Below are 20,558 nucleotides of genomic sequence, written 5' to 3'. Positions count from 1 at the left end.
ATTCATATTGTTAAGGCACTTAAGGTATCATACTTTTAATATAATAGGAAATGGTAATGTAATGCTTCATGTAATTATCTTTTTAACTTTTTGTTTAGGGTGATAGAGCTCCAACCCAGGGTTTGGCACACTTACCAGAACTCTTCTGAATTAGCTATATGCCCACCTTCAAATATCATTTTATATACATTTGAAGATTAATTAGTTAATTTGAGATGTTGGCTTAGTGTAAGCCAGGATGGACTCTAAGCTCCCCTTTCTTTCCTGAGTACTGGTATTTTCCATGTGCTTTGTCTACCACTTTTGGTTCCAAATTTCATTTTTATTTTTTTATTTTCATTTTTTTAAAGATTTATTTATTTATTTGAGTACACTGTAACTGTCTTCAGACATACACCAGAAAAGGGCATCAGATCCTATTACAGATGGTTGTGAGTCACCATGTGGTTGCTGGGAATTGAACTTAGGACCTCTGGAAGAGCAGTCAGTGCTCTTAACCATTGAGGCATCTCTCCAGCCCTGTATTTTAATTCTTTATTGTTTAGACATACACTGATTTTTTTTTTTATTGGATGTTTTATTTACATTTCATATGTTGTCCCCTTACCCCATCCCCCACCCACCCAGGAACCCCCAATCTCCTCACACCTCCTCCTTCTTCTTTGTGGATGTAACCTCTATCTACCCCCCCACTCCCACCTCCCCACCCTCAAAACTCCCACCCCCTGGGGCGTCCAGCCTTCATGAGGTCAAGGATCTCATCTTCCACCTGTGCCCAGCAGGGCCCTCCACTCTTATATATTCAGCTAAGGCCCTGGATCCTTCCATAAGTGCTCCCAGGCTGGTGGTTTAGACCCTGGGAGCTGTGGTTGGTTGGTATTGTTGCTCTCCTCATGGGGCCACAAATCCTTTCAGCTCCTTCAGTCTTCACGCTAACTCCTCCATTGAGAACCCCATGATCACTTCAATGGCTAGTTGTGAGCATCTGCCTCTGAATATGTCAGACTCTTGAAGACCTCTGAGGAGACATCCATATCAGGCTCTTATCAGCATGCACTTCCTGACTTCCACATCAGCATCTACCTTTGGTGACTGCACATGGGATGGATACTCAGGTGGAAAGGTCTTCAGACGGCCCCTCCTTCAGTTTTTGTCCCTCGCTTTGTCTCCATATTTGCTCCCTTGAGTATTTTGTTGCTCCTTCTTTTTTTTTTTTTTTTATAGTCAAAATTATTTATTGTAAATAGTAGTTTATACATTAAAAATAAATTTAGCAAGCATAGAAAGACATAGTGAATTTTAATTGAAATGTCTTCACCCAGCCCTGAAGGAACTTCCATGCCTTTCTCAGAGGTGATCTTGAAACAAACGAGTCTCCTCAGTTACATACATGCCACTATACCTGATGGCTTGCTAGGAGAGCAATATCTGTATCTAAGAAAATATTTCCATTTAAAACCATATGTAAATAATGCTGTATTATTTTCTAATGGTGTTAGAGCAGTTTATACTTTTTTATATCATCATTTTAAAAGTTTCCTTGCAATAAATTTGGCTAATAACTCTCTCCCCACACACATACCTCACGAGAACTGCTCCCAAATCTTTCCCACTTTCTTTCTCCTTATAACAGAACTCTTTTTTTTTTTTTATAAATAATTTATTTATTTTTGAACATGAAATGCTTTTTTATAGCATGTTTCACAAGGGGAGGGGGTAAGAGGGGCCAGATGGTGGAAAAGTACAAAATCTTCTTGGCCTGTGCCTTGAAACATGTCATGGTCTATACGGTACACTGCCTTGAATTATGATCTACCTGCTGTTCTTCAGAAGATATGGTACACTGCTTGAGTTATGGTCTCCCTGCTATTCTTAAGATGATATGGTACACTGCTTTGAGTCTATCTGCAGTTGCTAAGCAGGATCTTGCAGTTGCCAAGCTTCAGAGGACATTGTGCAGGTGGGGAAAGGTGGGGGGTGAGGGTAAGGGCGAGGGTCCTGGCTTCTGGCATCTCCCCCTTCTCTGTTTAGTTAGAGAAGGCATCTTATGATCAATCCCAACTATGTGAATTTTGAATTTGGACGTCTAATTATGGGGGGGTCTTAGACAAGTTCACAACCCCAAAACACTGATGTGAGACGAGTCACATCGATGGTCGAAGGTTTTAGGCTGTCGACGATGGGCAACGTCAAGGGACTCCGATGTGGGTGAAAGGAGGGTGAGGGCCCTGTCTTAGGCCATGTAGGCTGCACCCACTCCCAGCACCACGCACTCCTTTTCGGCTGCATTGGGTGGGCCCCTGGGAAGTGGACCTACAATAATCCCGTCATTGGGCTAACTCACAGCCATCCTAGTCCCTTGTAGATGTTCAATTTACCAACCATTTGTCAGTTTGGGGTGTAATATTGTCATAAAGGAAGGCTCCCCAATGTTAGCGGCCATATCAAGGGCGGCCTTGGTTTAGGAAAAAGCCAATTTTTGTTGTGGTGATCAAGAGGCCAAGCTCTCTATCGAGAGAAACGGGGGCAAAGCCAGGCATACCAGGAACCCTTCTGGAGGGCGTGGAAGTCTAGCGGTCGACCGTAGGGGGGAGGCAGGGGAGCTGGCAGCTGTGTCAGTCTCCTGCAGAGTCACTTCTGGATCCTCTTCAATTTTCGGCTGATGGTAATGAACTTCAACCGTCTTCTTGATGGCAGCATCAACCTGGTTCCGTGGATGACAGGTCGCGGGTTTTGATCTCTGTCTCGCTTAATCTTGATGTCCTGCGCACATCCTCTCAATGAGGGTCCGTCCAGAGGGGTCCGTTCCTCGAGCCCCACGTCTGGGTGCCACTTGACCCGACTGGCAGGCCCTAGTTATTCGTGGGGGCGAGGAGGACTGCAACCTGCTATTCTTCAGAAGATATGGTACACTGCTTGAGTTATGGTCTCCTTGCTATTCTTCAGATGATATGGTACACTGCTTTGAGTCTATCTGCAGTTTCCAAGCAGGATCTTGCAGTTGCCAAGCTTCAGGGAACCTTGTGCAGCTGGGAAAAGGTAGGGGGTGAGGGTAAGGGCGAGGATCCTGACTTCTGGCCCATCTGGATTAGAACTTCTAATGGTAGGCATCACGGGTGATTCATTTTTGCCTGGAAAGAAAAAAGAAGGGGATTCTCAGGGAGATTTCTCTTCCCTGGATGTAAATTATTATTCATCGTATTTATGGTTGGGCCTGGCTTTGTGAGTGTATCTATTTTTTTTCATTAATATTTATGGTAGCCGGTTAGCTGTGCCTTCTGTGGTATTGGACAGGCATATCAGTCCTTGGCTCCATAAGGGAACTGGGTTTGGGGCATTCCCTTTACGGGTATGAGGGTCCTTCCCCATATCTGTGGCAAAGTTTTGTTGGTCTTGGTGGTGCCCGAGGTCACCAACATGGTCAGCAAGAGATTTGCCATGAGCTTTCAGCTTAAGAGAGAGAAAAGTGAACAAGGCATGATGGAGAGTATTTCTGGGGGGCTCCTTCTGAGGGGGTACCGTTCCCCCTCTTTTATTTTTAAAGCCAATTTTTCAGAGTTCTTGTAAAATCAGGGCTGAAGCGCCAACAGTTGCTCCTTCTACACTCAGAGAGTCATGAAGACCTTATTTAAGGATATATAAATCTATATTTATAATCTTTTGTCAAAGGACTTTTATAGCACCACTGACAATTAATCAGACTATATGATATATCGATTGGAAATAGCTTTTTCTACTTTTTGTGAGATTACCTCTCTTCTGTCAATTAACTGTTGAGGAAGTTAGGGTTTACCTCTCTCTTGAGAATATTGATCAGAGATTTAAGTTCTTTTGTGGAGAGCTTAAAATAGGATCTTAGCCAATTTGCAACTCCTAGAAACTTTTGAAATTAATTTAAGATAAGTAAACTCCCTTTTTTAAAAAAATCCTTTATCTGTGTGGGTTTTTTATTGGGTATTATACGTATTTACCTTTCAATGTTATCTCCTTTCTCATTCTCCCCCAAGATCCTTTATCCCATACCCACTCCTCCTAATTTTTGTGATGGTGTGCTCCAAACATCCTCCCAGTCCCATCTCCCTGCTCTCGAATTCCCACACAGTAGGGAATCCAAACTTTCGGGGACCTTGGCCCTCCACTTTCACTGCAGTCTAACAAGGACACCCTCAATTCCCTATACAGGTGTGTGAGTCCCTCCCTTTGTGTTCTCTGGTTTAGACTTTGGGAGTTCTGGTTGAAACTTTTGATACTCCTTCTAGAAAGGACCAACGAATTCATACTTTGGTCTTCCTTCTTCTATGTGAGTTTTATGTGGTCTGTATGTAGGTTCTTAGACATTGTGAGCTTTTGGGCTAATATCCACTTATCAATGAGTGCATACCAAGTATGTTCTTTTGAGATTGGGTCATCTCACTCAAGATGATATTTTCCAGCTCCATCCATTTGCCTAGGAATTTTGTGAACTGATTGTTCTTAATAGCTGAGTAGTATTCCATTGTATAAATGTACCACATTTTCTGCATCCATTCTTCTGTCGAAGGGCATCTGGGTTCTTTCCAACTTCTGGCTATTATAAATAAGGCTGCTATGAACATGGTGGAGCATGTGTCCCTGTTGTATGGTGAAACTTCTTTTGGGTATATGCCCAGGAGTGGTATAGCTGGGTCCCCAGGTAACACTATGTTCAATTTTCTGAGATATCGCCATACTGCCTTCCATAGTGGTTGTACCAGTTTACAATCCCACCAACAGTGGAGGAGTGTTCCTCTTTCTCCACATCCTCACCAACATGTGCTGTCACCTGTGTTTTTGATCTTAGCCATTCTGACTGGTGTAAGGTGGAATCTCAGTGTTGTTTTCATTTGCATTTCCCTGATGACTAGTGATCCTGAACACTTCTTTAGGTGCTTCTCAACCATTCGAACTTCCTCAGTTGAGAATTCTTTGTTCAGCTCTGTGCTCCATTTTTTAATAGGGTTCTTTGATTGTCTAGAGTCTAATTTCTTCAGTTCTTTGTATACCTTGGATATTAGCCCTTTATCAGATGTAGGGTCGGTGAAGATCTTTTCCCAATCTGTTGGTTGCCGCTCTGTCCTATTGACTGTGTCCTTTGCTTTACAGAAGCTTTGCAGCTTTATGAGGTCCCATTTGTCAATTTTTGTTCTTAGAGCACAGGCCATTGGTGTTCTGTTCAGGAACTTTTTCCCTGTGCCTATGTATTCCAGGCTTTTTCCCAGTTTCTCTTCTATTAGTTTCAGTGTGGCTGGTTTTAGGTGGAGGTCCTTAATCCATTTGGAATTGAGCTTTGTACAAGGAGATAAGTATGGATCAATTTGCTTTTTTCTACATGCTGACAACCAGTTGGACCAGCACCATTTGTTGAAAATGCTATCTTTTTTCCATTCGATGGTTTTAGCCCCTTTGTCAAAGATCAAGTGACCATAGGTATGGGGGTTCATTTCTGGGTCTTCTATTCTATTCCACTGATCCTCCTGCCTGTCTCTGTTCCAATACCATGCAGTTTTTATCACTATCGCTTTGTAGTACAGCTTGAAGTCAGGGATGGTGATTCCTCCAGAAGTTCTTTTATTGCTGAGAGTAGTTTTCGCAATCCTGGGTTTTTTGTTATTCCAAATAAATTTTAAGATTGCTCTTTCTATCTCTGAGAAGAATTGAGTGGGAATTTTGATGGGGATTGCATTAAATCTGTAGATGGCTTTTGGCAAAATAGCCATTTTTACTATATTAATCCTTCCAATCCATGAGCATGGGAGATCTTTCCATCTTCTAAGATCTGCTTCGATTTCTTTCTTCAGGGGAATGAAGTTCTTGTCATACAGGTCTTTTACTTGCTTGGTTAGGTTCACACCTAGGTATTTTATATTATCTGTGACTATTTTGAAGGGTGTCATTTCCATAATTTCTTTCTCAGCCAGTTTATCTTTTGAGTAGAGGAAGGCTACTGATTTGCTTGAGTTAATTTTATATCCAGCCACTTTGCTAAAGTTGTTTATCAGGTTTAGGAGTTCTCTGGTGGAAGTTTTGGGGTCACTTAAGTACACTATCATATCATCTGCAAATAGTGAGATTTTGACTTCTTCCTTTCCAATTTGTATCCCTTTGACCTCCTTGTGTTGCCTAATTGCTCTGGCTAGGACTTCCAATACTATATTAAATAAGTAGGGGGAGAGTGGGCAGCCTTGCCTAGTCCCTGATCTTAGTGAGATTGCTTCAAGTTTCTCTCCATTTAGTTTAATGCTGGCTACTGGTTTGCTGTATATTGCTTTTACTATGTTTAGGTATGGACCTTGAATTCCTGACCTTTCCAAGACTTTTATCATGAAGGGGTGTTGAATTTTGTCAAATGCTTTCTCAGCATCTAGTGAGATGATCATGTGGTTTTTTTCTTTGAGTTTGTTTATATAATGGATTACATTGATGGATTTCCGAATATTGAACCAACCCTGCATTCCTGGGATGAAGCCAACTTGATCATGATGGATAATTGTTTTGATGTGTTCAGGATTCGGTTCGCTAGAATTTTATTGAGTAATTTTGAATCAATGTTCATAAGAGAGATCGGCCTGAAGTTCTCTTTCTTTGTTGGGTCTTTGTGTGGCTTAGGTATGAGTGTAATTGTGGCTTCAAAGAATGAGTTGGGTAATGTACCTTCTGTTTCTATTTTGTGGAATAGTTTAAAAAGAATTGGAATTAGGTCTTCCTTGAAGGTCTGATAGAATTCTGCACTAAAACCGTCTGGTCCCGGGCTTTTCTTTGTAGGGAGACTTTTAATGGCTGCTTCTATTTCTTTTGGGGTTATGGGATTGTTTAGATGGTTTATCTGGTCCTGATTTAACATTGGTAACTGGTATTTGTCTAGGAAATTGTCCATTTCATCCAAATTTTCCAATTTTGTTGAATATAGGCTTTTGTAGTAGGATCTGATGATTTTTTTAATTTCCTCAGTTTCTGTTGTTATGTCACCCTTTTCATTTCTGATTTTATTAATTTGGATACTGTCTCTCTGCCCTCTGATTAGTCTAGCTAAGGGTTTATCTATCTTGTTGATTTTCTCAAAGAACCAGCTCCTAGTTTTATTGATTCTTTGGATAGTTCTTTTTGTTTCTATTTGGTTGATTTCAGCCCTGAGTTTGATTATTTCCTGCCGTCTACTCCTCTTGGGTGTATTAGCTTCTTTTTGTTCTAGGTCTTTCAGGTGCTCTGTCACGCTGTTAGTGTATGCTCCCTCCAGTTTCTTTTTGTAGGCACTTAGAGCTATGAATTTTCCTCTTAGCACTGCTTTCATTGTATCCCATAGATTTTGGTATGATGTGTCATCATTTTCATTAAATTCTAAAAAGTTTTTAATTTCCTTCCTTATTTCTTCCCTTACCTGATTATCAAGGAGTAGGGTGTTGTTCAATTTCCATATGAATGTGGGCTTTCCATTCTCTTTGTCATTTTTGAAGACCAGCCTTAGACCATGGTGATCTGACAGGATGCAGGGAATTATTTCAATTTTCTTATATCTGTTGAGGCCTGTCTTGTGCCCAATTATATGGTCTATTTTGGAGAAGGTACCATGAGGTGCTGAGAAAAAGGTATATTCTTTTGCTTTAGGGTGAAATGTTCTATAGATATCTGTTAAGTCCATTTGGTTCATAACTTCTGTGAGTTTTACTGTATCTCTATTTAGTTTCTGTTTCCATGATTTATCCATTGCTGAGAGTGGGGTGTTGAAGTCTCCCACTATTATTATGTGAGGTGCAATGTGTGTTTTGAGCTTTAGTAAGGTTTCTTTTATGTAAGTCGACGCTCTTGTATTTGGCGCATAGATATTCAGAATTGAGAGTTCATGTTGGTTGACTTTTCCTTTGACAAGTATGAAATGCCCTTCCTTATCCTTTTTGATAGTTTTAAGTTGAAAGTCGATTTTATTCGATATTAGGATGGCTACTCCCGCTTGTTTCTTAGGACCATTTGCTTGAAAAATTGTTTTCCAACCTTTTACTCTAAGGTAGTGTCTGTCTTTGTCACTGAGGTGGGTTTCCTGTAAGCAGCAAAAAGCTGGGTCCTGTTTGCGTATCCAGTCCGTTAGCCTATGCCTTTTTATTGGGGAATTGAGTCCATTGATGTTAAGAGATATTAAGGAGAGGGTGTTGTTGCTTCCTGTCATTTTTGCTAATAATGGAGACATCGTTTGTGTGGTTATCTTCTTTTGGGTTTGATGGAAAAGGATTATTTTCTTGCTCTTTCTAGGGTATGATTGCCCTCCTTGTATTGGATCTTTCCTGCTATTATCCTTTGTAGAGCTGGATTTGTGGGAAGATACTGTGCAAATTCAGTTTTGTCATGGAATATCTTAGTTTCTCCATCTATGGTAATTGAGAGTTTTGCTGGGTAAAGTAGCTTGGGCTGGCATTTATGTTCTCTTAGGGTTTGTATGATATTTGTCCAGGATCTTCTGGCTTTTATAGTATCTGGTGAGAAGTCAGGTGTAATTCTGATAGGTTTGCCTTTATATGTTATTTGGCCTTTTTCCCTAACTGCTTTTAAAATTCTTTCTTTGTTTTGTACATTTTGTGTCTTGATTATTATGTGACGGGAGGTGTTTCTTTTTTGATCTAGTCTGTTTGGCGTTCTGTAGGCTTCTTGTGTGATTATGGGCATCTCATTCCTTAGGTTAGGGAAGTTTTCCTCAATAATTTTGTTGAAGATATTTACTGGCCCTTTAAGTTGGGAATCTTCACTCTCATCTATACCTATTATCCTTAGGTTTGGTCTTCTCATTGTGTCCTGGATTTCCTGGATATTTTGAGATAACAACTTTTTGCATTTTGCATTTTCTTTGATAGTTGTGTCGATATTTTCTAAGGTATCTTCTGCACCTGAGATTCTTTCTTCTATTTCTTGTATTCTGTTGGTGATGCTTGTGTCTATGACTCCTGATTTCTTTCTTAAGTTTTCTATCTCCAGGATAGTCTCCCTTTGTGCTTTCTTTACTGTTTCCACTTCCATTTTTATGTCCTGGATGGTTTTGTTCAATTCCTTCATCTGTTTGTTTGTGTTTTCTTGTAATTCTTTAAAGGATTTTTGTGTTTCTTTAAGGACTTCATCCTGTTTTCCTGTGTTCTCCTCAAGTTTTTGGATAGTGTTATTTACTTCTTTCTTGAAGTCCTCTAGCATCATCATTAGAAGTGATTTTAGATCTGGTTCTTGTTTTCCTGGTGATATGGGGAGTTCAGGACTTTCTAATGTGGGAGAACTAGGTTCTGATACTGGCAAGTACCTTGGGTTGCTGGTGCTTGTGTTCTTGCGCTTGCCTTTCGCCATCTGGATCGCCTTTGTGCTATCAGTGCTGTCTCTGACAGGGGCCTGTCTTTCCTATTATCTAGGTTGTGTCAGAACTGTTTGGGATGAGTTTTGCTGCTTGAGTTAGAGCTGAAGCCCAAGATGTGCTCAGTGTTCAGGTGGAAACCGGAAGGGGCCTGGGCTCCGGGTCAGGAGAGGATTCCTGGGTCTCAGTGAGTCCCAGTGGGTCCCAGTGGGTCCCAGTTGCTCCCTGATTGGAGGCAAGAACTGCCACCTCCTAGCCTAAGAAATTGCTTGGCACAGAGGTCCTGTGAGCCCCGCTTCCTCTTGATTCTGCGAGATTGGGTGCAGAGCTGCCTCCAGGGATCTGTGAGTGCTCGGGCCCAGACCGGATGGAGCCCGCCCCGGGCCAGGAGCGAATTCCTGGGTCCCAGTGGGTCCTAGCTGCTCCCTGTTTGGGAGCAAGCACTGCCACCTCCTAGCCCAAGACCCTGCTTGGTACAGAGGTCCTGCGAGCCCCGCTTCCTCTGGAATCTGCGAGATTGGGAGCAGAGCTGCCTCCCGGGATCTGTGAGTGCTCGGGCCCAAACCGGATGGAGCCCGCCCCGGGCCAGGAGCGAATTCCTGGGTCCCAGTGGGTCCCGGTTGCTCCTTGTTTGGGGAGAGTGTTGCTTTTACCTTACCTGGGATGCTGCGTGAGTTCAAGCTCCTGGGAGTCCCTGTTTCTCTCGGTTTTCTGGGGTTGAGTACGGAGCTGCCGCCTGCGACCTACTCTATGCTCTGGCCCAAACCGGAAGTCCATTGTTGCTCCTTCTAAGAAGGACCGAATCACCCCCACTTGGTCTTCATTCTTTATGGACTTCATGTGGCCTGTGAGTTGCATCTTGGGCATTTTAAGGTTCTGGGCTAATATCCAATAATCAGTGAGTGAATACCATGTGTGTTCTTTTGTGATTGGCTTACCTCACTCAGGATGATAATTTCTAGTTCCATCCATTTACCTAGGAACCTCTCAAATTCATTGTTTTTAATAGCTGAGTAATACTCCATTGTGTAAATATACCACATTTTTTTAATCCATTCCTCAGTTGAAGGACATCTGGGTTCTTTCCAGCTCCTGGCTATTATAAATAAGGCTGCTATGAACATAGTTGAGCATATGTCCTTATTATATGTTCGAGCACCTTCTGGGTATATGCCTAGGAGTGGTATAGCTGGATCCTCGGGTAATGCTATGTCCAATTTTCTGAGGAACCGCCACACTGATTTCCAAAGTGGTTGCACCATCTTGCAGTCCCACCAACAATGGAGGAGTGTTCCTCTTTCTCCACACCCTCGCCAGCATCTACTATCACCTGAGTTTTTAATCTTAGCCATTCTGACTGGTGTGAGATGGAATCTCAGGGTTGTTTTGATTTGCATTTCCCTGACGACTAAGGATGCCGAGCATTTCTTTAGGTGCTTCTCGGCCATTCGAGTTTCTTCTGTTGAAAATTCTTTGTTAAGCTCTATACCCCATTTTTTAATAGGGTAATTTGGTTGCCTGGAGTCTAATTTCTTGAGTTCTTTGTATATATTGGATATTAGCCCTCTATCAGATGAAGGATTGGTAAAGATCTTTTCCCAATTTGTTGGTTGTCGTTTTGTCCTATTGACAGTGTCCTTTGCCTTACAGAAACTTTGCAATTTTATGAAGTCCCATTTGTCAATTCTCGATCTTAGAGCATATGCCATTGGAGTTCTGTTCAGGAACTTTTCCCCTGTGCCCAAGTATTCGAGACTTTTCCCCACCTTCTCTTCTATTAGTTTCAGTGTATCTGGTTTTATGTGGAGGTCCTTTATCCACTTAGATTTGAGCTTTGTACAAGGGGATAAGAATGGATCAATTTTCATTCTTCTACATGTTGTCCTCCAGTAGAACCAGCACCATTTGTTGAAAATGCTGTCCTTTTTCCACTGGACAGTTTTAGCTCCTTTGTCAAAGATCAAGTGACCATAGGAGTGTGGGTTCATTTCTGGGTCTTCAATTCTATTCCATTGATCTTCCTGCCTGTCTCTGTACCAATACCAGGTAGTTTTTATCACTATTGCTCTGTAGTACAGCTTGAGGTCAGGGATGGTGATTCCTCCCGAAGTTCTTTTATTGTTGAGAATAGTTTTCGCTATCCTGGGTTTTTTGTTATTCCATATGAATTTGAGAATTTCCTTTTCTAACTCTGTGAAGAATTGAGTTGGGATTTTAATGGGGATTGCATTGAATCTGTAGATTGCTTTTGGCAAGATGGCCATTTTTATTATATTAATCCTGCCAATCCATGAGCATGGGAGATCTTTCCATCTTCTGAGATCTTCTTCAATTTCTTTCTTCAGAGACTTGAAGTTCTTGTCATACAGGTCTTTCACTTGCTTGGTTAGATTCACACCAAGGTATTTTATATTATTTGCAACTATTGTGAAGGGTGTCATTTCCCTAATTTCTTTTTCAGTCTGTTTATCTTTCATGTAGAGGAAGGCTACTGATTTGTTTGAGTTGATTTTATAACCAGCCACTTTGCTGAAGTTGTTTATCAGGTTTAGGAGTTCTCTGGTGGAAGTTTGGGGGTCACTTAAGTATACTATCATATCATCTGCAAATAGCGATATTTTGACTTCTTCCTTTCCTATTTGTATCCCTTTGACTTCTTTTTGTTGTCTAATTGCTCTGGCTAAGACTTCCAGTACTATATTGAATAGGTAGGGGGAGAGTGGGCAGCCTTGTCTAGTCCCTGATCTTAGTGGGATTGCTTCAAGTTTCTCTCCATTTAGCTTGATGTTGGCTACTGGTTTGCTGTAAATTGCTTTTACTATGTTTAGGTAGGGGCCTTGAATTCCTGATCTTTCCAAGACTTTTATCATGAAGGGATGTTGAATTTTGTCAAATGTTTTCTCAGCATCTAGTGAGATAATCATATGGTTTTTTTCTTTTAGTTTGTTTATATAGTGGATTACATTGATGGATTTCCGAATATTGAACCATCCCTGCATTCCTGGGATAAAACCTACTTGATCATGATGGATGATTGTTTTGATGTGTTCTTGGATTCGGTTTGCTAGAATTTTATTGAGTATTTTTGCATCGATGTTCATAAGGGAGATTGGTCTGAAGTTCTCTTTCTTTGTTGGGTCCTTGTGGGGTTTGGGAATGAGTGTAATTGTAGCTTCATAGAACGAATTGGGTAGTGTTCCTTCTGTCTCTATTTTGTGGAATAGTTTGAAGAGAATTGGTATTAGGTCTTCCTTGAAGGTCTGATAGAATTCAGCACTAAAACCATCTGGTCCTGGGCTTTTTTTAGTGGGGAGACTTTTAATGACTGCTGCTATTTCCTGAGGGGTTATGGGACTATTTAGATGGTTTATCTGCTCCTGGTTTAATTTTGGTACCTGGTATCTGTCTAGGAAATTGTCCATTTCATCCAGGTTTTCCAGTTTTGTTGAGTATAGACCTTTGTAGTAGGATCTGATGATTTTTTTAATTTCTTCCGTTTCTGTTGTTATGTCTCCCTTTTCAGTTCTGATTTTATTAATTTGGATACTCTCTCTGTGCCCTCTGGTTAATCTGGCTAACGGTTTATCTATCTTGTTGATTTTCTCAAAGAACCAACTCCTGGTTTTATTGATATTTTGTATTGTTCTTTCAGTTTCTATTTGGTTGATTTCAGCCCTGAGTTTGATTATTTCCTGCCTTCTACTCCTCCTGGGTGTATTTGCTTCTTTTTGTTCTAGGGCTTTTAGTTGTGCAGTCAACTTGTTAGTGTGTGCTCTTTCCAGTTTCTTTTTGTAGGCACTTAGAGCTATGAGTTTTCCTCTTAGCACTGCCTTCATGGAGTCCCACAAGTTTTGGTATGATGTGTCCTCATTTTCATTGAAATCTAAAAAGTCTTTAATTTCTTTCTTTATTTCTTCCTTGACCAAGTCATCATTGAGTAGAGAGTTGTTCAGTTTCCATGTGCACATGGGTTTTCCATTGGTTTTGTCATTATTAAAGACCAGTCTTATTCCATGGTGATCTGATAAGAGGCAAGGGATTATTTCAATCTTTTTGTATCTGTAGAGGCTTGTTTTGTGACCAATTATATGGTCTATTTTGGAGAAGGTACCATGAGGTGCTGAGAAAAAGGTATATTCTTTTGTTTTAGGATGAAATGTTCTATAGATGTCTGTTAAGTCCATTCGGTTCATAACTTCTGTTAATGTCAAAGTGTCTCGGTTTAGTTTCTGTTTCCATGATCTGTCCATTGCTGAGAGTGGGGTGTTGAAATCCCCCACTATTATTGTGTGAGGTGTAATGTGTGTTTTGAGCTTTAGTAAAGTTTCTTTTATGTATGTAGGTGCCCTTGCATTTGGGGCATAGATGTTCAGAATTGAGAGTTCACCTTGGTAGCTTTTTCCTTTGATGAGTATGAAGTGTCCTTCCTTATCTTTTTTGATTAATTTTGGATGGAAGTTGATTTTATTTGATATTAGAATGGCTACTCCAGCTTGTTTCTTGGGACCATTGGCTTGGAAAATTGTTTTCCACCCTTTTATTCTGAGGTAGTGTCTGTCTTTGTCACCGAGGTGTGTTTCTTGTATGCAGCAAAATTCTGGGTCTTGTTTGTGTATCCAGTCTGCTAGTCTGCGTCTTTTTATTGGGGAATTGAGACCATTGATGTTAAGAGATATTAAGGAAAAATGATTGTGGCTTCCTGTTATTTTTGTTATTAGAGGTAAAGTTATGTTTGTATAGTTATCTTCTTTTGGGGTTGTTGGAAGATTACTTCCTTGCTTTTTCTAGGTTGTAGTTTCCCTCCTTGTGTTGGCATTTTCCATCCATTATCCTTTGAAGTGCTGGGTTTGTGGGAAGATATTGTGCAAATTTGGTTTTGTCATGGAATATCTTGGTTTCACCATCTATATTGATTGAGAGTTTTGCTGGGTATAGTAATCTGGGCTGGCAATTGTGTTCTCTTAGGGTCTGTATGATGTCCGTCCAGGCTCTTCTGGCTTTTATAGTCTCTGGTGAGAAGTCTGGTGTAATTCTTATAGGTCTGCCTTTATATGTTACTTGACCTTTTTCCCTTACTGCTTTAGTATTTTTTCTTTGTTTTGTGCATCTGATGTTTTGATTATTATGTGACGGGAGGTATTTCTTTTCTGGTCTAGTCTATTTGGTGTTCTGTAGGCTTCTTGTATGTTTATGGGCATCTTGTTCTTTAGGTTAGGGAAGTTTTCCTCAATAATTTTGTTGAAGATATTTACTGGCCCTTTAAGTTGGGAATCTTCATTCTCATCTATACCTATTATCCTTAGGTTTGGTCTTCTCATTGTATTTCCTGGATGTTTTGAGTTAGGAGTTTTTTGCTTTTTTCATTTTCTTTGACAACTGTGTCAATATTTTCCACCGTATCTTCTGCATTTGAGATTCTCTCTTCTATCTCTTGTATTCGGTTGGTGATGCTTGCGTCTGTGACTCCTGATCTCTTTCTTAGGTTTTCTATCTCCATGGTTGTCTCCCTTTGAACTTTCTTTATTGTTTCTATTTCCAGTTTCAGATCCTGAATGTTTTTGTTTAATTCCTTCTTTGTGTTTTCTTGCATTTCTTTAAGGGATTTCTGTGATTCCTCTTTAAGGGCTTCTATCTGTTTACTTGTACTCTCCTGTATTTCTTTAAGGGAGTTACTTAATTCCTTCTTATAATCCTCTATCATCATCATGAGAAGTGATTTTAATTCTGAATCCTGCTTTTCAGGTGTGAAGGGGTGTTCAGGGCTTGCTATATTGGGAGAACTGGGCACTGATGATGCCAAGAAACTTTGGTTTCTGTTGCTTATGTTCTTGCGCTTGCCTTTCGCCATCTGGGTAACTCTAGTGGTACCTGCCCTCTCTGTGTAAGATTGGAATCTGTATTTCCAGTTATCTTGCTTATTGCAGAGCTCCTCGGAGTCCAGAGGTCTCTGTGGTCTTATGCCCCTAATCTCCCGGGTGGAAGAACTCCTGGGACTCAGGCCACCTCTTGGATCTGGTAATCCTTCTGTTCTGAGTGCAGTGGCTCCTCGGCTGCTCTGAGTGCAGTGGGTTCTCGATGACTCAGGATTCAGTTTCAGCTGCTCTGAGTGCAGTGGCTCCTAGATGACTCAGGATTCAGTTTCTCCACAGGACAGGAGCAGACCAACTCTGTGTCAGCTGCTCTGAGTGCAGTGGCTCCAGCTGCTCTGAGTGCAGTGGGTCCCTGATGACTCAGAATTCAGTTTCACCACAGGACAGGAGCAGACCTACTCTGTGTCTGCTCCAGTCCCAGGGACCAGGCAGGGGCCGAAGGGAAGTGGAATTCCGGAGGGGCAGGGTTTGGGTAGCTGCTGTGCCCTAGATGTCCCTGGCTCCCAGATGTATTTCTGGGGCTTAGGGAGTGAGATGGAGTTCTTACCAGCTGCTCTGAGTGCTGTGGCTCCTGGATGACTCAGGATTCAGTTTCTCCACAGGACAGGAGCAGACCGACTCTGTGTCTGCTCCAGTCCAAGGGACCAGGCAGGGGCCGAAGGGAAGTGGAATTCCGGAGGGGTGGGGTTTGGGTAGCTGCTGTGCCCTGGATGTCCCTGGCTCCCAGATGTATTTCTGGGGCTTAGGGAGTGAGATGGAGTTCTTACCAGCTGCTCTGAGTGCAGTGGCTCCTGGATGACTCAGGATTCAGTTTCTCCACAGGACAGGAGCAGACCGACTCTGTGTCTGCTCCAGTCCAAGGGACCAGGCTGGGGCCGAAGGGAAGTGGAATTCCGGAGGGGCGGGGTTTGGGTAGCTGCTGTGCCCTGGATGTCCCTGGCTCCCAGATGTATCTCTGGGGCTTAGGGAGTGAGATGGAGTTCTTACCAGCTGCTCTGAGTGCAGTGGCTCCTGGATGACTCAGGATTCAGTTTCTCCACAGGACAGGAGCAGACCGACTCTGTGTCTGCTCCAGTCCCAGGGACCAGGCAGGGGCCGAAGGGCCATACACTGATTTTTAACATCATTTACTCATCAATTCAAAGCAATTATGTGACTTTTTTTAAACGAACCAGGAGAGCAACACAAAATTGCAATCATCAGGCTTTTTTGGTTTGGTTTGGTTTTTTCAGACAAGGTTTTGCTGTGTAGCTCTGGCTGTCTTTGATCTAAATTTGTAGGACAGGCTGGCCTCAATCTCAAAGAGGTCCAGCTGCCTCTGCTTCCTGAGTGCTGGGACTAAAGGCATGTGCCACCACAGTCCAGCAAGGTCAACAAATCTTAATCTTCAGAGAAGATCATCTCCACGAGGTTAGCTTGACAGCACTCAGACTCCACAAGTTTTTGAGGTGTTCCATATTTAAGTAGTGTAGGCACTGTGGTTATTTTCAGTTTTTGTCTGAAGTCATTATTTGGGTCTTTCCAGTAAGGTTTGTCTCCAACTTGGCAGTAGATGAACACACAGTCTTCAGTGACATGCTTCAGTCCCTCTCGAATGACTGGCTCAGCTTCCACGCAGTCCAGACACCAGCTCTTCCCTTCGGTATCCTTAGAACCTCTGAAGTAGGTGAAAATGGTCTTGCCCTCATGCTCCTTTACTGCCTTGTCGAACTCCTTGAAGCCCAACACGCTCACCTCCTCGAAGGTGGCCATGAGTACAACAGTCCAGAGAGGAGCACAGGAGGTGCCCTAGGGTCCTCCTAAAATTCATTTTTAATGAACAGTCCCTTTATGGTAAGTTAATACCTGTCTGTGGCTCAGTATTGACAATTCTTACTACACATTCCATGTAATTAATGTAATTTTTCATAGCCTTCTTTATCTCTTGTCAGATTTTGTTACTATTTTATTTTTTTAAAACTGACCCATGGTCATTTTTCATAGCATTATTTTAACAGATATCTGTTTCAAATGACCTTACTACATTCATTAATAGTTTCAAGTATTACTTCTATCAATTGCTTTTTATCAAAGAAAAATGTTAATTAGTATATACTAATTATATACTAGTTAACATTATATATATATATATATATATATATATATATATATATATATATGGTTTTAAGCATTTTAAAACTAGCAAAATATTTTATAAAGATAGATTTTCCAACTTAATGGAAAGTCTTTTGCATTTGATTTGTGTAGTGGGTAGGTATGTATATTATTTGTCATATATATATATGTCATATATATATGTCATATATATATATATGTCATTTATAGTTCACCAAATACATACTATCAAAAATGAAGTTAATAATGAACGATTAATGAAATTATAATATTCTAGTAAGGTGTTATTTTGTAGTTATGGTGATTTTGTTCATGGTTTAATGCATGGCTAGCTCTACCACTGAGCTATAAGCCTTTAATGCTCATAAAGAACATTAAAGAAAATCCAAATCAATGAAGAGATAGGTCATGCCCGTGTAAATAAAAACAATAAGGAAGTGATATTTATCATTCTAAGTCAGTACAAGTATTATACGTGGATGTAGTAGGAAGACTTCAAAATAATTCCAGTTGATATTTAATAACAAGAATCTACGGGAATCGTGCAATGTAATGATTACAATCTTGGAATAAATGAATGAAATTATTAGTTTACTTACTGATTTATAAAATGGATACCACAGACTTGTCTTAGAAATATCCGCAAAGTCTGAGGGCTGAGGGATAGTGGACGTTTCGACAGCCGGTGACCCGCAGCTTGAGAGCCCCGCACCGCACCGACTTTCATGGAAGTCTTTGCCGGCAGTGCAGCTTTCCTCCTGTTCTTGCAACCATGTCCACCAATGAGAATGCTAATTCACCAGCTGCCCGGCTTAACAGATTCAAGAACAAGGGGAAAGACGGGACAGAAATGAGTCACCGCCGAATAGAGGTTAATGTGGTACTTAGGAAAGCTAAAAATGATGACCAGATACTGAAAAGGAGAAATGTCAGCTCATTTCCCGATGATGCTACTTTCTCTTTTCAGGAAAACCGAAACAATCAGGGTACTCTAAATTGGTCTGTTGAGAACATTGTTAAAGGCATAAACAGTAACAATTTGGAAAGCCAGCTCCAAGCTACTCAAGCTGCTCCGAAACTGCTTTCTAGAGAGAAACAGCTTCCTTATAGACAACATCATCCAGGCTGGTTTGATCCCAAAATTTGTGTCCTTCTTGGGCGAAACTGATTGTAGTCCCATTCAGTTTGAATCTGCTTGAGCACTCACCAACATTGCTTCTGGAACATCTGAGCAGACCAAAGCTGTGGTAGACGGAGGTGCTCTCCCAGCATTTATCTCTCTCTTGGTATCTCTCCATGCTCACATCAGCGAGCAAGCTGGAGACATTGCAGGTGATGGTTCAGTTTTTCGAGACTTAGTTATCAAACATGGTGCAATTGACCCACTGTTGGCACTTCTTGCAGTTCCTGATCTGTCATCCTTGGCATGTGGTTACTTACCTGGACACTCTTAAACCTTTGTCTAAACAAGAATCCTGCAACCCCCCTTAGATACTGTTGAGCAGATTCTTCCTACTTTAGTTCGACTCCTGCACCACAACGATCCAGAAGTATTAGCAAATTCCTGCTGTGCTATTTCGTACCTGACTGATGGTCCAAATGAGCGCATTGAGATGGTTGTGAAGAAGGGAGTTGTTCCCCAACTTGTGAAGCTTCTGGGAGCTACTGTATTGCCCATTGTGACTCCCACACTGAGAGCCATAGGGAATATTGTCACTGGAAAAGATGAACAGACTCAGAAAGTGAGAGATGCAGGAGCACTTGCAGTCTTTCCCAGCCTGCTAACAAATCCCAAAACTAATATTCAGAAGGAGGCCACATGGACGATGTCGAACATTACAGCTGGACGCCAGGACCAGATACAGCAAGTTGTGAATCATGGCTTAGTCCCATTTCTTGTTGGTGTCCTCTCTAATTCAGATTTTAAGACACAGAAGGAGGCCACGTGGGCTATAACCAACTATACCAGTGGTGGGACTGTTGAACAGATTGTATATCTCATTCATTGTGGGATAACAGAACCTTTGATGAACCCCTTGAGTGCAAAAGATACCAAGATTATTCAGATTATTCTTGATGCCATTTCAAATATCTTTCAGGCTGCCGAGAAACTAGGTGAGACAGAAAAACTCATTATAATGATTGAAGAGTGTGGAGGCTTGGATAAAATTGAGACACTACAGAGCCATGAAAACGAGTCTGTGTACAAGGCCTCATTAAACTTAATTGAGAAGTACTTCTCAGTGGAGGAAGAGGAAGATCAAAATGTGGTGCCAAAAACTACCTCTGAAGGCTTCTTCGCCTTCCAAGTTCAGGATGGAGCTCCCAGGATCTTTAACTTCTAATGTCCAGCCAAGGCACAAAGTTGTTAGCTATGTGCTGTGCTATTTCTGTGTTCTCATAAATTTGTCTTACTGTTTCTCTACTAAGAACTCTTTTTAAATGTGGTTTGTTACCGTAGCACTTTTTACAAAAGAAACTATACCTGAACAGTTATAAACTGTACATACTCTATGAAGCTGTCCTCTGAGTTTATTTCTACGTGGAATTTCATACCCTGTCATGTCCTGTAAATAAAGATTAAGTTTCATTCTTCTTTAAAAAAATATAGAAATATCCTGTTCATCTTCATAGTATAATTGTTTTCCTGGACTGAAGAGAGTATTAGGAAGTCTCTCTGTCCGTAGCTTCACAACCCTATTGCTGATGAATTTGAGCTGCTCAAATGATCATTTCAGAACTTTCATCCAAGAATTATAACACACTCTCAAAAAGATGATGTACTCTTCCTAGTGTAAGGTAAAACTGGTCTTGAATTTAGAAAAGAACTTGTTTTGAATGCGATATTCTTCAGAAATTAGGGCATACGAGGAAAAGTAACTAAAATTATATGTCATTATACTTCATGCAGCTTTACTGACTCTGGTACCAAAGGAAACTTTGACAAACTTCTAATTTTTACCTTTAGAAGTCACACACACACACACACACACACACACACACACACACGAAGAAGTCGTAGTCCTTTTCGGGACAGGCAGTCACATTCACTCATCTCATTGCAAAAGGTCAGGGACAGATCTGTTGCTTTCTTGACTTTTCTCTAAGTGAAATCCCCTTTCCAGTTGAATGACAGTTCCAATGAAATCAGAGTTCTCTCAATGAAGATTTCGAGATCCTTTCATCTAGCCTTACCTACTCAACTTTTCTCAATTGCTTTCATGCAGCCATTGTAA

General features: G+C 41.1%; 2 pseudogenes; one reads left to right on the top strand and one right to left on the bottom strand.

Annotated features, from left to right (window-relative positions):
* Nucleotides 1–16,537: 16,537 nt before the first annotated feature.
* On the bottom strand, nucleotides 16,538–16,959 carry LOC114614855 (annotated as a pseudogene).
* Nucleotides 16,960–18,094: 1,135 nt separating this feature from the next.
* On the top strand, nucleotides 18,095–19,667 carry LOC114614854 (annotated as a pseudogene).
* Nucleotides 19,668–20,558: the final 891 nt, after the last annotated feature.

This window comes from Grammomys surdaster, unplaced genomic scaffold (genome assembly GCF_004785775.1).
Source record: "Grammomys surdaster isolate TR1022 unplaced genomic scaffold, NIH_TR_1.0 126531, whole genome shotgun sequence".
NCBI lineage: Eukaryota > Metazoa > Chordata > Mammalia > Rodentia > Muridae > Grammomys > Grammomys surdaster.
This window is presented reverse-complemented; position numbering and strand designations above follow the sequence as displayed.